This window comes from Moschus berezovskii, chromosome 11 (assembly GCF_049115385.1).
Source record: "Moschus berezovskii isolate FMDL1 chromosome 11, NW_MosBer_1.0, whole genome shotgun sequence".
NCBI classification, from domain to species: Eukaryota; Metazoa; Chordata; class Mammalia; order Artiodactyla; family Moschidae; genus Moschus; species Moschus berezovskii.
The window spans coordinates 47,565,165-47,575,954 of record NC_142470.1 but is presented as its reverse complement, the minus strand read 5'-3'; positions in this window follow the sequence as shown (position 1 = coordinate 47,575,954).

Below are 10,790 nucleotides of genomic sequence, written 5' to 3'. Positions count from 1 at the left end.
TGCTAGGAATCAGCACTTTTTCTAGTGTGTAACCAAAATATTTACTACATACTAATATTTATTTGTTCCTTGTCAAAATTCAAGAGAAATTGTTCTTTAGGTTGAATAGCTGCTATATGGTTTGTACAATGAATACTCACTACTCAAAAAGCAACAGAATAAGTATCCACAAACAAAACAGATATTTATTTTACTGCCCAGGGAGATAGTCTAACCTTGATGTTCTAGCTAACCTTGATGAGGCTAGATATTCTAGGTGTAATTCAGCCAGCAGCTTATTAAAATAAATGTTTTGTAAAAGTCAGATTTGAGTAGAAAAAATAAACTATAAATGATTGGTATCATCCTCAAACCACTATCCATAGTGGCCCTGCTTTGTTATTTTATAAGGCCAAAGAAGCAGTTTAGAATTATATATATATTTTTTTCTCCACCTTTGTCCTGTTTTAGTAGAAGCTGTGCTGTGTCTGCTGGTTGAAACATTAGACAAATGAACCCTGTGACAGTTTGTCTATTCTTCTCATTACACTAATATGGAAAGTTAACTAGGAATCATGCTTTCTGTCTCATTAGCCTGGTGGCACATTTATAAGGACACCATCAAGACTGTTCTTTTCACTCAGTCCTCAGATTTTCTCTGGGTAGTTGCTGCTTTCTGCACATTTGTGATCTTTCTTCATTAAACTAAGATACAACACTCCTGAGAGTCTTTTGTTACAAGTAGCTACAGACATGACTGTCATTTTGTTCATTATTAGGTCAGTGGTGTGAGTTTTGAGAACAAAGGCAATGGGAATAATAATAGTTGGTATTAGATATTAAAGTCACTAATTCGTCCTGAAGGATTCACAAAGAAAAGGGATCATTGCCCTTGTTTTCACAGATACATGAACAAATACTGAATGACTTTGCAAGGTCAAGAAAACTCGTGATATATAAAGAGAAGATTAAAACAACTTAAGTTCTTATGGCAGCATATTTTTGGAGGATAGCAGTTGCAATGCTTGTTCTTTTTCCTTTTTCCTCTACAAGTCCCCTAAGTGGACTCTGGTCTGGTTTTTCTTCTCTTTTAATATCATACTACATTTTAAAATACTGGCTTTTTTTCTTCTTCTTTCTTTGCAGATACATTTTTAAAAACCAGAAAACATGTTTTTCTTTGAGTAACTCTCCTTGAAAAGAGGGGGTTTTAGAGAAAGCTTCCCAATATTGTTTCAGAAATACACTAGAGAAAACATGATCCAGGTCTAAGCAACATTGCTTTTTCTGTTTCCTTTACTTTGGATTTAATGCATTCAACTTTTGGAAAGAAGTGGGTTTTATAAGTGTCTCATGATAAGAAAGGTGAGAAAGGCTTTAAATCTCTGTAAATCATCCTTTTGCTTAAGTGTTTCCTGATATTTCTATGAGTTGAACTCATAGTGTGATCCCAATTTATTCTCATTTTAGGACCATACATGACTGATATAAAATATTAAATTACAAATTAGATATTTAAAAGGGAAAATTTTGTTTCTATGCACATGAGTCATGTCTAATAATCCATGCCAATATGAGAAACAGTAAAATTCAAAATAATCAGTGGAGCATAATAATGACAATGATAAAATTTTTTAAATCAGCAGACTTTACTTTGTCAGCTTGGAAGCTGCACCTGCTCCTTAGGGCCTGCTTTAGATGCCTGGTATATTCTTTCTCTAGATACATGCCTACTCACTTCTTTCAAGGCTTTTCTCAATCCTCATCCTCTTGATGTGGCCTCTCCTGAAGGCTCCATTTAACTCTGAAAGCTAATACTGCCCTCCCCTTCCTAGACCTCACTATGTCAAATGATGTTCTACTCCGTCATTATATCCTTGGCCTTTATCATTTTCTAACAAATAGCTGTGAAAAGAAGAGAAGCAAAAAGGAAAGGAGAAAAGGATAGATATACCCATTTGAATGCAGAATTCAAAAGAATGCAAGGAGTGCTAAGAAAACCTTCCTCGGTGATCAATGCAAAGAAATAGAAGAAAACAACAGAATGGGAAAGACTGGAAATCTCTTCAAGAAAAGTAGACACACCAAGGGAACATGTCATGCAAAGATGGGCTCAATAAAGGACAGAAATGGTATGGACCTAACAGAAGTGTAAGATATTAAGAAGAGTTGGCAAGAATACACAGAAGAACTAAACAAAAATATCCAAAAAAAAAAAAAAACCAGATAATCACGATGGTATGATCACTCACCTAGAGCCAGACATCCTGGAATGTGTAGTCAAGTGGACCTTAGGAAGCATCACTATGAACAAAGCTAGTGGAGGTAATGGAATTCCAGTTGAGCTATATCAAATCCTAAAAGATGATGCTGTGAAAGTGTTGCACTCAATATGCCAGCAAATTTAGAAAACTCACCCTGGTACTGGGAAAGATTGAAGGCAGGAGGAGAAGGGACAACAGAGGATGAGATGATTGGATGGCATCACCAACTCAATGGACATGAGTTTGAGTAAACTGCGGGAGTTGGTGATGGACAAGGAAGTCTGGCATACTGCATTCCATGGTGTCACAAAGAGTCAGATGCAACTGAGTGACTGAACTGAATGAATTGATTGTATAATTTCCATGTATCTGTCTTTTTTTACAATGTCTTTTCCTGTAATTGATCTAGTCTCACAAAATTGTGGTCTGAAAAGATACATGATATGATTTCAATTTTCTTATTTACTGAAGCTTGATTTGTGACCCAAGATGTGGTCTATCCTGGAGAATATTCCATGTGTACTGGAGAAGAAAGTATATTCTTCTGCATTTGGATGGAATGTCCTGAAGATATCAGCTAGGTCCATCAGGTTAAAAGTTAATTTAAGGCTTGTGGTTCCTTATCAATTTTCTGTTTTGATGATCTGTTCACTGGTGTGAGTGGGGTTTTTTATGTCCCCTATTATTATTGTGTTACTGTCAATTTTCTTTTCTATATCTGTTGGTGTTTGCTTATGTATTGGGGTGCTCCTTTGTTGGGTGCATAAATGTTTTTAACTATTTTATGTTCTTCTTGGATTAATCCCTTTATCATTATGTATTGTCCTTCTTTATCACTTACAATATTCTCTTACGGTCTATTTTGTCTGATATGAGAATTGCCACTCCAGCTTTATTTGCTTTCCATTTGCATGCAGTATCTTTTTCCACCCTTTTACTTTCAGTTTGTATGTGTCTCAAGGTCTGATATGGGTCTCTTGTAAACAGAGACAGCATATATATGGGTTTTGCTTTTTGTATCCATTCAACCTGTCTGTGTCTTTTGTTGGAAGCATTTGGTCCATTTACCTTTAAGCAATTATTGATATATATGTTCCTATTGGCATTTTCTTAGTTATTTTGGGTTTGTTTCTGTAGGTCTTTTCCTGCTCTTGTGCTTCCTGCCTATAGAAGTCCCTTTGCTATTTGTTGTAACGCTGTTTTGGTGGTGCTAAATTCTCTTAACTTTTGTTTGTCTGTAAAACTTTTGATTTCTCCATCAATTTTGAATGAGATCCTTGCCAGGTAGAGTAATCTTGGTTGTCGATTTTTTTTTTTTCCTTTCTGCACTTTAAATCGGAGAAGGCAATGGCAAGCCACTCCAGTACTCTTGCCTAGAAAATCCCATGGATGGAGGAGTCTGGTAGGCTGCAGTCCGTGGGGTCGCTAAGGGTCGGACACGACTGAGAGACTTCACTTTCACTTTTCACTTTCACGCATTGGAGAAGGAAATGGCAACCCACTCCAGTGTTCTTGCCTGGAGAATCCTGGGGACGGGGGAGCCTGGTGGGCTTCTGTCTATGGGGTCACACAGAGTCGGACACGACTGAAGTGACTTAGCAGCAGCAGCAGCAGCACTTTAAATATATCTGGTGATTCCCTTTTGACCTGTAGAGTTTCTGCTGAAAGATCAGCTGTTAATTGTATGGGGTTTCCCTTGTATATTACTTGTTGCTTTTCCCTTGCTGCTTTAACAGTTTTTCTTTGTGTTTAATCTTCATTAGTTTGATTAGCATGTGTCTTGGCAAGTTTCTCCTTGGGTTTATCCTGTTGGGACCCTCTGTGCTTCATGGACTTGATTGTTAATTTCCTTTCCCACATTGGGGAAGCTTTTGATTATAATCTCTTCAAAAATCTTCTAAGACCTTTTTTTTTCTGAGACCCTTATAATTTGAATGTTGGTCGGTTTTACATTGTCCCAGAGGTCTCTGAGACCATCCTCAATTTTTTTCCTTATCCCTTTATTCAGTTCTTCAACAGTTATTTCCACCATTCTGTCTTCCAGCTCACTTATCTCTTCTACTTCAGTTATTCTGCTATTGATTCCTTCTAGAGTATTTTTAATTACAGCAAATGTGTTATTCATCCCTGTCTTTTTATTCTTTATTTCTTCTAATTCCTTGATGAATGTGTTATTTGATTCTTGCATTTTATTCATTCTATTTTTGAGGTTTTGAACCATCTTTTCTATCTTTACTCTGAAATCTTTTTTAGGAAGTTTGCCTGTTTCCTCTTCATTTACTTGGTCTTTTGAGTTCTTACCTTGTTCTTTCATTTGCATGATATTTTTCTCTCTTTTCATTTTTTTCTAACTTACTCTGTTTGAGGTCTCCTTTTGCTAGGTTTTAGGGTTGTATTCCTTCTTCCTTCTTATTTCTGCCCATGGTAGATAAGGCTGGTCTGGTTGTTTGTGTAGGCTTCGTGTTGAGACTGACTTGTGCCCATGTTCTGTGGGAGAAGTTGAGTTTTTTGGTTTGTTTTTTCTCTCTCTAATGGACAAGGATATGTAAAGTAGTATGTTTTGGGGTGAATTGTGTATGCCGATGATTGGATTTGTGTTTTTGACTTGCTTGTTGTTTGAGTGAAGAATCCTGCACTGGGTGATACAAGCAGTTGAGTGATGCTGGCTCTTTTATTCAGGTGGAGGCCTTTGTAGGAGTTCTCACTAACTAATACTCCCTGATTTTAGGAGTTTCTAACAGCCTAGAGTCCTGGACTCAGCACTCCCACTCCAAAGGCTCAGGCCCAATCTCTGGTCAGAGATCCAAAATTCCATAAGTCATTTGTTATGGCATTAAAGGGGGAATAAAACAAACACACAAATAAACAAAATATAAAAAGAAACAAAAGATGATCCCACACAAATGGTAAAGACAAAATAAGACAAATAATAACAAAAACAATGAAACATACCCACACACACAAACACACATACAAATGAAATCATAGCAGTCCAAAAAAGAAAGTAAAAGAGAGTGACCCAGCAAGCAAAGGAAACCAGAAATTATATCAACCAATTAAGAGAAAACTAACTAAATGCAAACTGGAAAATAAAACCAAAGAAGAATGCCAACTGGGGAATAAAGCAAAGAAAAAAAAACCAAACTAACAGACATGTTGAAAAAAGAAAGAAAAAGAAGAAAAGAATAGAAAAACAAAGTTAAACAGAATTATATAAAACAGATTTATATATATTAAAAGAACAGCAGGAAAAGAACAATAAAAAATAATTGAACAAAAACAAACAAACAAACAAAAAAAAAAAAAACCACAGAACCACAAAAGGCCAAAGTAGAGGTAGAAGTTTATAAAGGAAATAAAAAGAATGAATAAGTTCTCAAAAGCTTAAATAGAGTTAATAGTAATAATAAAATCAACAACCTCAGCAACAGAAGGAAAAGAAGAAAAAAACTCCAGAACCAACTGAAGAACCAATCAAAATATAAGAATAATAATTCTTTTCTCAAATATCAGTTGTAAACATCCTTTCCTTCTCTGTGAGTCACAGTTCACTTCTGTCTCCCTATGATGCCCTCCAATACTGGGCTTTTCTCTGGACCTGCTGTGGGGACAGCTCAGAGTCTCATCTGGCCTTGCTCCTGTGTGTTCTTGCCTCTATAGTCCCCAGCTGCCAGAATCAGTAAATTTTCCTTTTTGGGAGCTCTCATTGACAATTTATATATCGCATAGACACAGAGTCTGCCTACTTGATCATGTGGATTTAATCTGCAGCCTGTACAACTTGTAGGAAGGTTTTTGACCCTCTTCCTTAGCCACATTGCCCCTGGGATTCAACTGGGGTTTTATCTCCACCTCTCTATGTGGGTCATTCACAGGAGTTTGCTCCCAAGGCTGCACTGGAGGATTTGGGTCTGTCCCAGTGAGGGCTGGATATGGAGGAGGTGCAGCTGCTTGGATCACAATGACCCTGGCAGCACCAGGTACACAGGGGATCCTGCAGCCAGAGGAGCAGGAGATATGATGCCATTGGGGTTTATCTAGATCTGTTCCATTGGGGATCAAGAAGTAGGTGTCACAGCTGCTTGAATCACAGGGACCCTGGCAATGCCACATAGGCAGGGGAGCCAGCAGCCATTGGCCTAGGAGATATGGTGTTCAGTTCAGTTCAGCCATTTAGTCTTGTCTCACTCTTTGTGACTCCATGGACTGCAGCACACGCCAGGTCTCCCTGTTCACCACCAACTCCTGAAGTTTACTCAAACTCATGTCCATTGAGTTGGTGATGCCATCCAAAAATCTCATCTTTTGTTGACCCCTTCTCCTCCCAATCTCTGCACAGCATCAGGTACTTTTCAAATGAGTCAGTTCTTCACATCAGGTGGCCGAAGTATTGTAGTTTCTGCTTCAGCATCAGTTTTTCCAATGAATATTCAGGACTGATTTTCTTTAGGATGAACTGGTTGGATCTCCTAACAGTCCAAGAGACTCTCAAGAGTCTTCTCCAACACCACACTTCAAAAGCATCAATTCTTCGGCACTCAGTTTTCTTCATAGTCCAACTATAACATCCATACATGGCTACTGGAAAAAACATAGCACTGATTAGAAGGACCTTTTTTGGCAAAGTAATGTCTCTGCATTTTAATATGCTATCTAGGTTATTCATAACTGTTCTTGCAAGGAGTAAGCGTCTTTTAATTTCATGGCTACAGTCACCATCTGCAGTTATTTTGGAACCCCCAAAAATAAGTCTGTCACTGTTTCAACTGTTTCTCCATCTATTTGCCATGAAGTGATGGGACCAGATGCCATGATCTTTGTTTTTTGATGTTGAGCTTTAAGCCAACTTTTTCACTCTCCTCTTTCACTTTCATCAAAAGGATCTTTAGTTCTTCTTCACTTTCTGCCATAAGGGTGGTATCATCTGCATGTGAGAGTTATTGATATTTCTCCCAGCAATCTTGATTCCAGCTTGTGCTTCATCCAGCCCAGCATTTCTCATGATGTAGTCTGCATATAAGTTAAATAAGCAGGGTGACAATATACAGCCTTGACATACTCCTTTCCCTATTTGGAACCAGTCTGTTGTTCCATGTCCAGTTCTAACTGTTGCTTCCACATGCATACAGATTTCTCAGGAGGCAGGTCAAGTGGTCTGGGATCCCCGTCTCTTTCCGAATTTTCCACAGTTTATTGTGATCCGCACAGTCAAAGGCTTTGGCATAGTCAATAAAGCAGAAATAGAATGTTTTTCTGCAACTCTCTTGCTTTTTTAGTGATTCAGCGGATGTTGGCAATTTGATCTCTGGTTCTTCTGCCTTTTCTAAAACCAGCTTGAACTTCTGGAAGTTCACAGTTCACATACTGTTGAAGCCTGGCTGGGAGAATTTTGAGCATGACTTTACTAGCATGTGAGATGAGTGCAATTGTGCAGTAGTTTGAGTATTCTTTGGCATTGCCTTTCTTTGGGATTGGAATGAACACTGACTTTTCCAGTCCTGTGCCATGGCTGAGTTTTCTAAATTTGCTGGCATATTGAGTGCAGCACTTTCACAGCATCATCTTTTAGGATTTGAAATAACTCAACTGGAATTCCATCACCTCCACTAGCTTTGTTCATAGTCATGCTTCCTAAGGCCCACTTGACTACACATTCCAGGATATCTGGCTCTAGGTGAGTGATCACACCATCATGATTATCTGGGTCATGAAGATCTTTTTTGTACAATTCTTCTGTGTATTCTTGCCACCTCTTCTTAATACCTTCTGCTTCTGTTAGGTTCATACCATTTCTGTCCTTATTGAGCCCATCTTTGCATGAAATGTTCCCTTGGTATGTCTGATTTTCTTGAAGAGATCTCTAGTCTTTCCCATTCTGTTGTTTTCCTCTATTTCTTTGCACTGATCACTGAGAAAGGCTTTCTTATCTCTCCTTGCTAGTCTTTGGAACTCTGCATTCAAATAGGAATATCTTTCCTTTTCTCCTTTGCTTTTTGCTTCCTTTCTTTTCACAGCTATTTGTAAGGCCTCCTCAGATAGCGATTTTGCTTTTTTGCATTTCTTTTCTTGGGGATGATCTTCATCCCTGTCTCCTGTACAATGTCACGAACCTCTGTTTATAGTTCATCGGGCACTCTATCAGATCTAGTGCCTTAAATCTATTTCTCACTTCCACTGTATAATGATAAGGAATTCGATTTATGTCATACCTGAATGGTCTTTGACATAGTCAATGAAGCAGAAATAGATGTTTTTCTGGAACTCTCTTGCTTTCTCCATGATCCAGTGGATGTTGGCAATTTGATCTCTGGTGCCTCTGCATTTTCTAAATCCTGCTTGAACATCTAGAAGTTCACGGTTCACATATTGCTGAAGCCTGGCTTGGAGAATTTTGAGCATGACTTTACTAGAAATCCTGGGTGTTCATTGGAAGGACTGATGCTAAAGCTGAAACTCCAATACTTTGGCCACCTCATGCGACAAGTTGACTCACTGGAAAAGACTCTGATGCTGGGAGGGATTGGGGGCGGGAGGAGAAGGGGACGACAGAGAATGAGATGGCTGGATGGCATCACCAACTCAATGGACATGAGTTTGAGTGAACTCTGGGAGTTGGTGATGGACAGGGAGGCCTGGCGTGCTGTGATTCATGGGGTCACAAAGAGTCAGACACGACTGAGTGACTGAACTGAACTGAATTGAACTGAATGGTCTAGTGGTTTTCCCCACTTTCTTCAATTTCAGTCTGAATTTGGCAATAAGGAGTTCATGATCTTAGCCACAGTCAGCACCTGGTCTTGTTTTTGCTGACTGTATAGAGCTTCTCCATCTTTGGCAGCAAAGAAGATAATCTGATTTCAGTATTGACCATCTGGTGATGTCCATGTGTAGATATGGTGTTATGAGGGTTGTTTTCCAGCCTCTGGCCCCTCTGCCCCAAAGAGGACTGGGTATGGATGTAGCACAGCTGCTTGGTACCAGGCAGTGCCAAGTGTGTAGGAATGCTGGCCATATCAGCCACAGGAGCTATGGCACTATTAGTCCTTTTCTAGACTCTGGAAGCTGGCATTTAAAGGACCTTTTTGACTGCTCCTTATCTGCTCCCTGGTACATCAGGCACTTAAAGTGCACTATGACTGGAGTCTTTCTCTGTTTCTCAGTGCTTCAGGCACTTGAAGGGCCTCTGACTATGAGTCTTTCTCTACTAGTCAACTGCCCAATCTGGTGTGTAAGGAGAGAGAGGCTACAGTGATGGCTTCATCCTGTGCACATGACTCTTATTGCCTTTTCTGTATGGCCACTCTGCTTTCCTGCAAAGGCATTTCCTACCATGATCTCCTCCCGCATGTCCCCTCATACTGTCTCCCCACAGTCAACAGCAGACCTTGCCCTGGGATTGTTCTCCAATCTCTATGATCCAGCTCCCAGCCACCAAACATGCCCGGGAACTTGTGTCCCTGTCCAGGGTATGTAGGGCTACAGCAAGGATTGTCTGTGTGGTTCTTATTCCAGTCAGCCTGTCACAGGTCAGCTTCTGCACTCTCCAATAGCTTCAAATGCTCCTCCACTGTCCCAAACAATCTCCCTGATGTGGGGATTGACCCCTGCTTCAGTTCCCTCACCCCCTGAGTGGAGGTCCACTCTGTTCACTCTCCTCTTTTTCCCCTTCTTCCTTCATCCTACTGAGTTTTGTGTGGATCTATGCATCCCTTTCAAAATTATAATTTTGAATTTTACATTTTAATCCATAACCCAGTTAGAATTATTTTTTATGTAAGTTTTGAGACTTAGGTTGGGGTTCTTTCTTTTCTTCTTCTTTCTTTTTTTTTTTTTTTTGCATTTAATTTTTAATTATTCCAGCATGATTTTTTGAAAAGACTATAATTTTTCCTTTGAATTTTTTTTGTACTTTCATCAAAAAGTTACTTACATCTGTTATACTAGTTTCTCTATTTTATTTCACTGATGAGTCAGTCTCTTTACCTGTTTTATACAGTCTTGATTACACTAGCTATATAATGGTCATTCTTCCTACTTTATTCTCCTTTTTCAAGATTGTTAGCTATTATAGTTGTTTTATCTTTCATGTAAAGTTTTAGAATAATATAGTCTATTTCTGCAAAATTTTTTTGCTTGGCAGGTTATTTGTTGTTGTTCAGTCACTCAGTTGTGTCCGACTCTTTGAGACCCCTGCAGCGCGCCTGGCTTCCCTGTCTTTTACCATCTCCCAGAGATTGCTCAACTCATGTCCATTGAGTCAGTGACCCCATCCAAACATCTCCTCCTCTGTCATACCCTTCTCCTCCTGCCTTCAATCTTTCCCAGCATCAGGGTCATGGATGGCATGACCTCCAGCAAGGACATGGATGTCAGTTCTATGACTGCAAGGCACTGGATTCCACAAACCAAAGTGAGCAAGGGAACAGATTCTCTACTAGAGTCTTCAAAAAGGAATACAACCTGCTAACACCTTGATTTTAGCCCAGTGAGAACTGTATTTGAGACTTGAGACCTACAGAGATATAATATAGTTATGTTGTTTTAAGC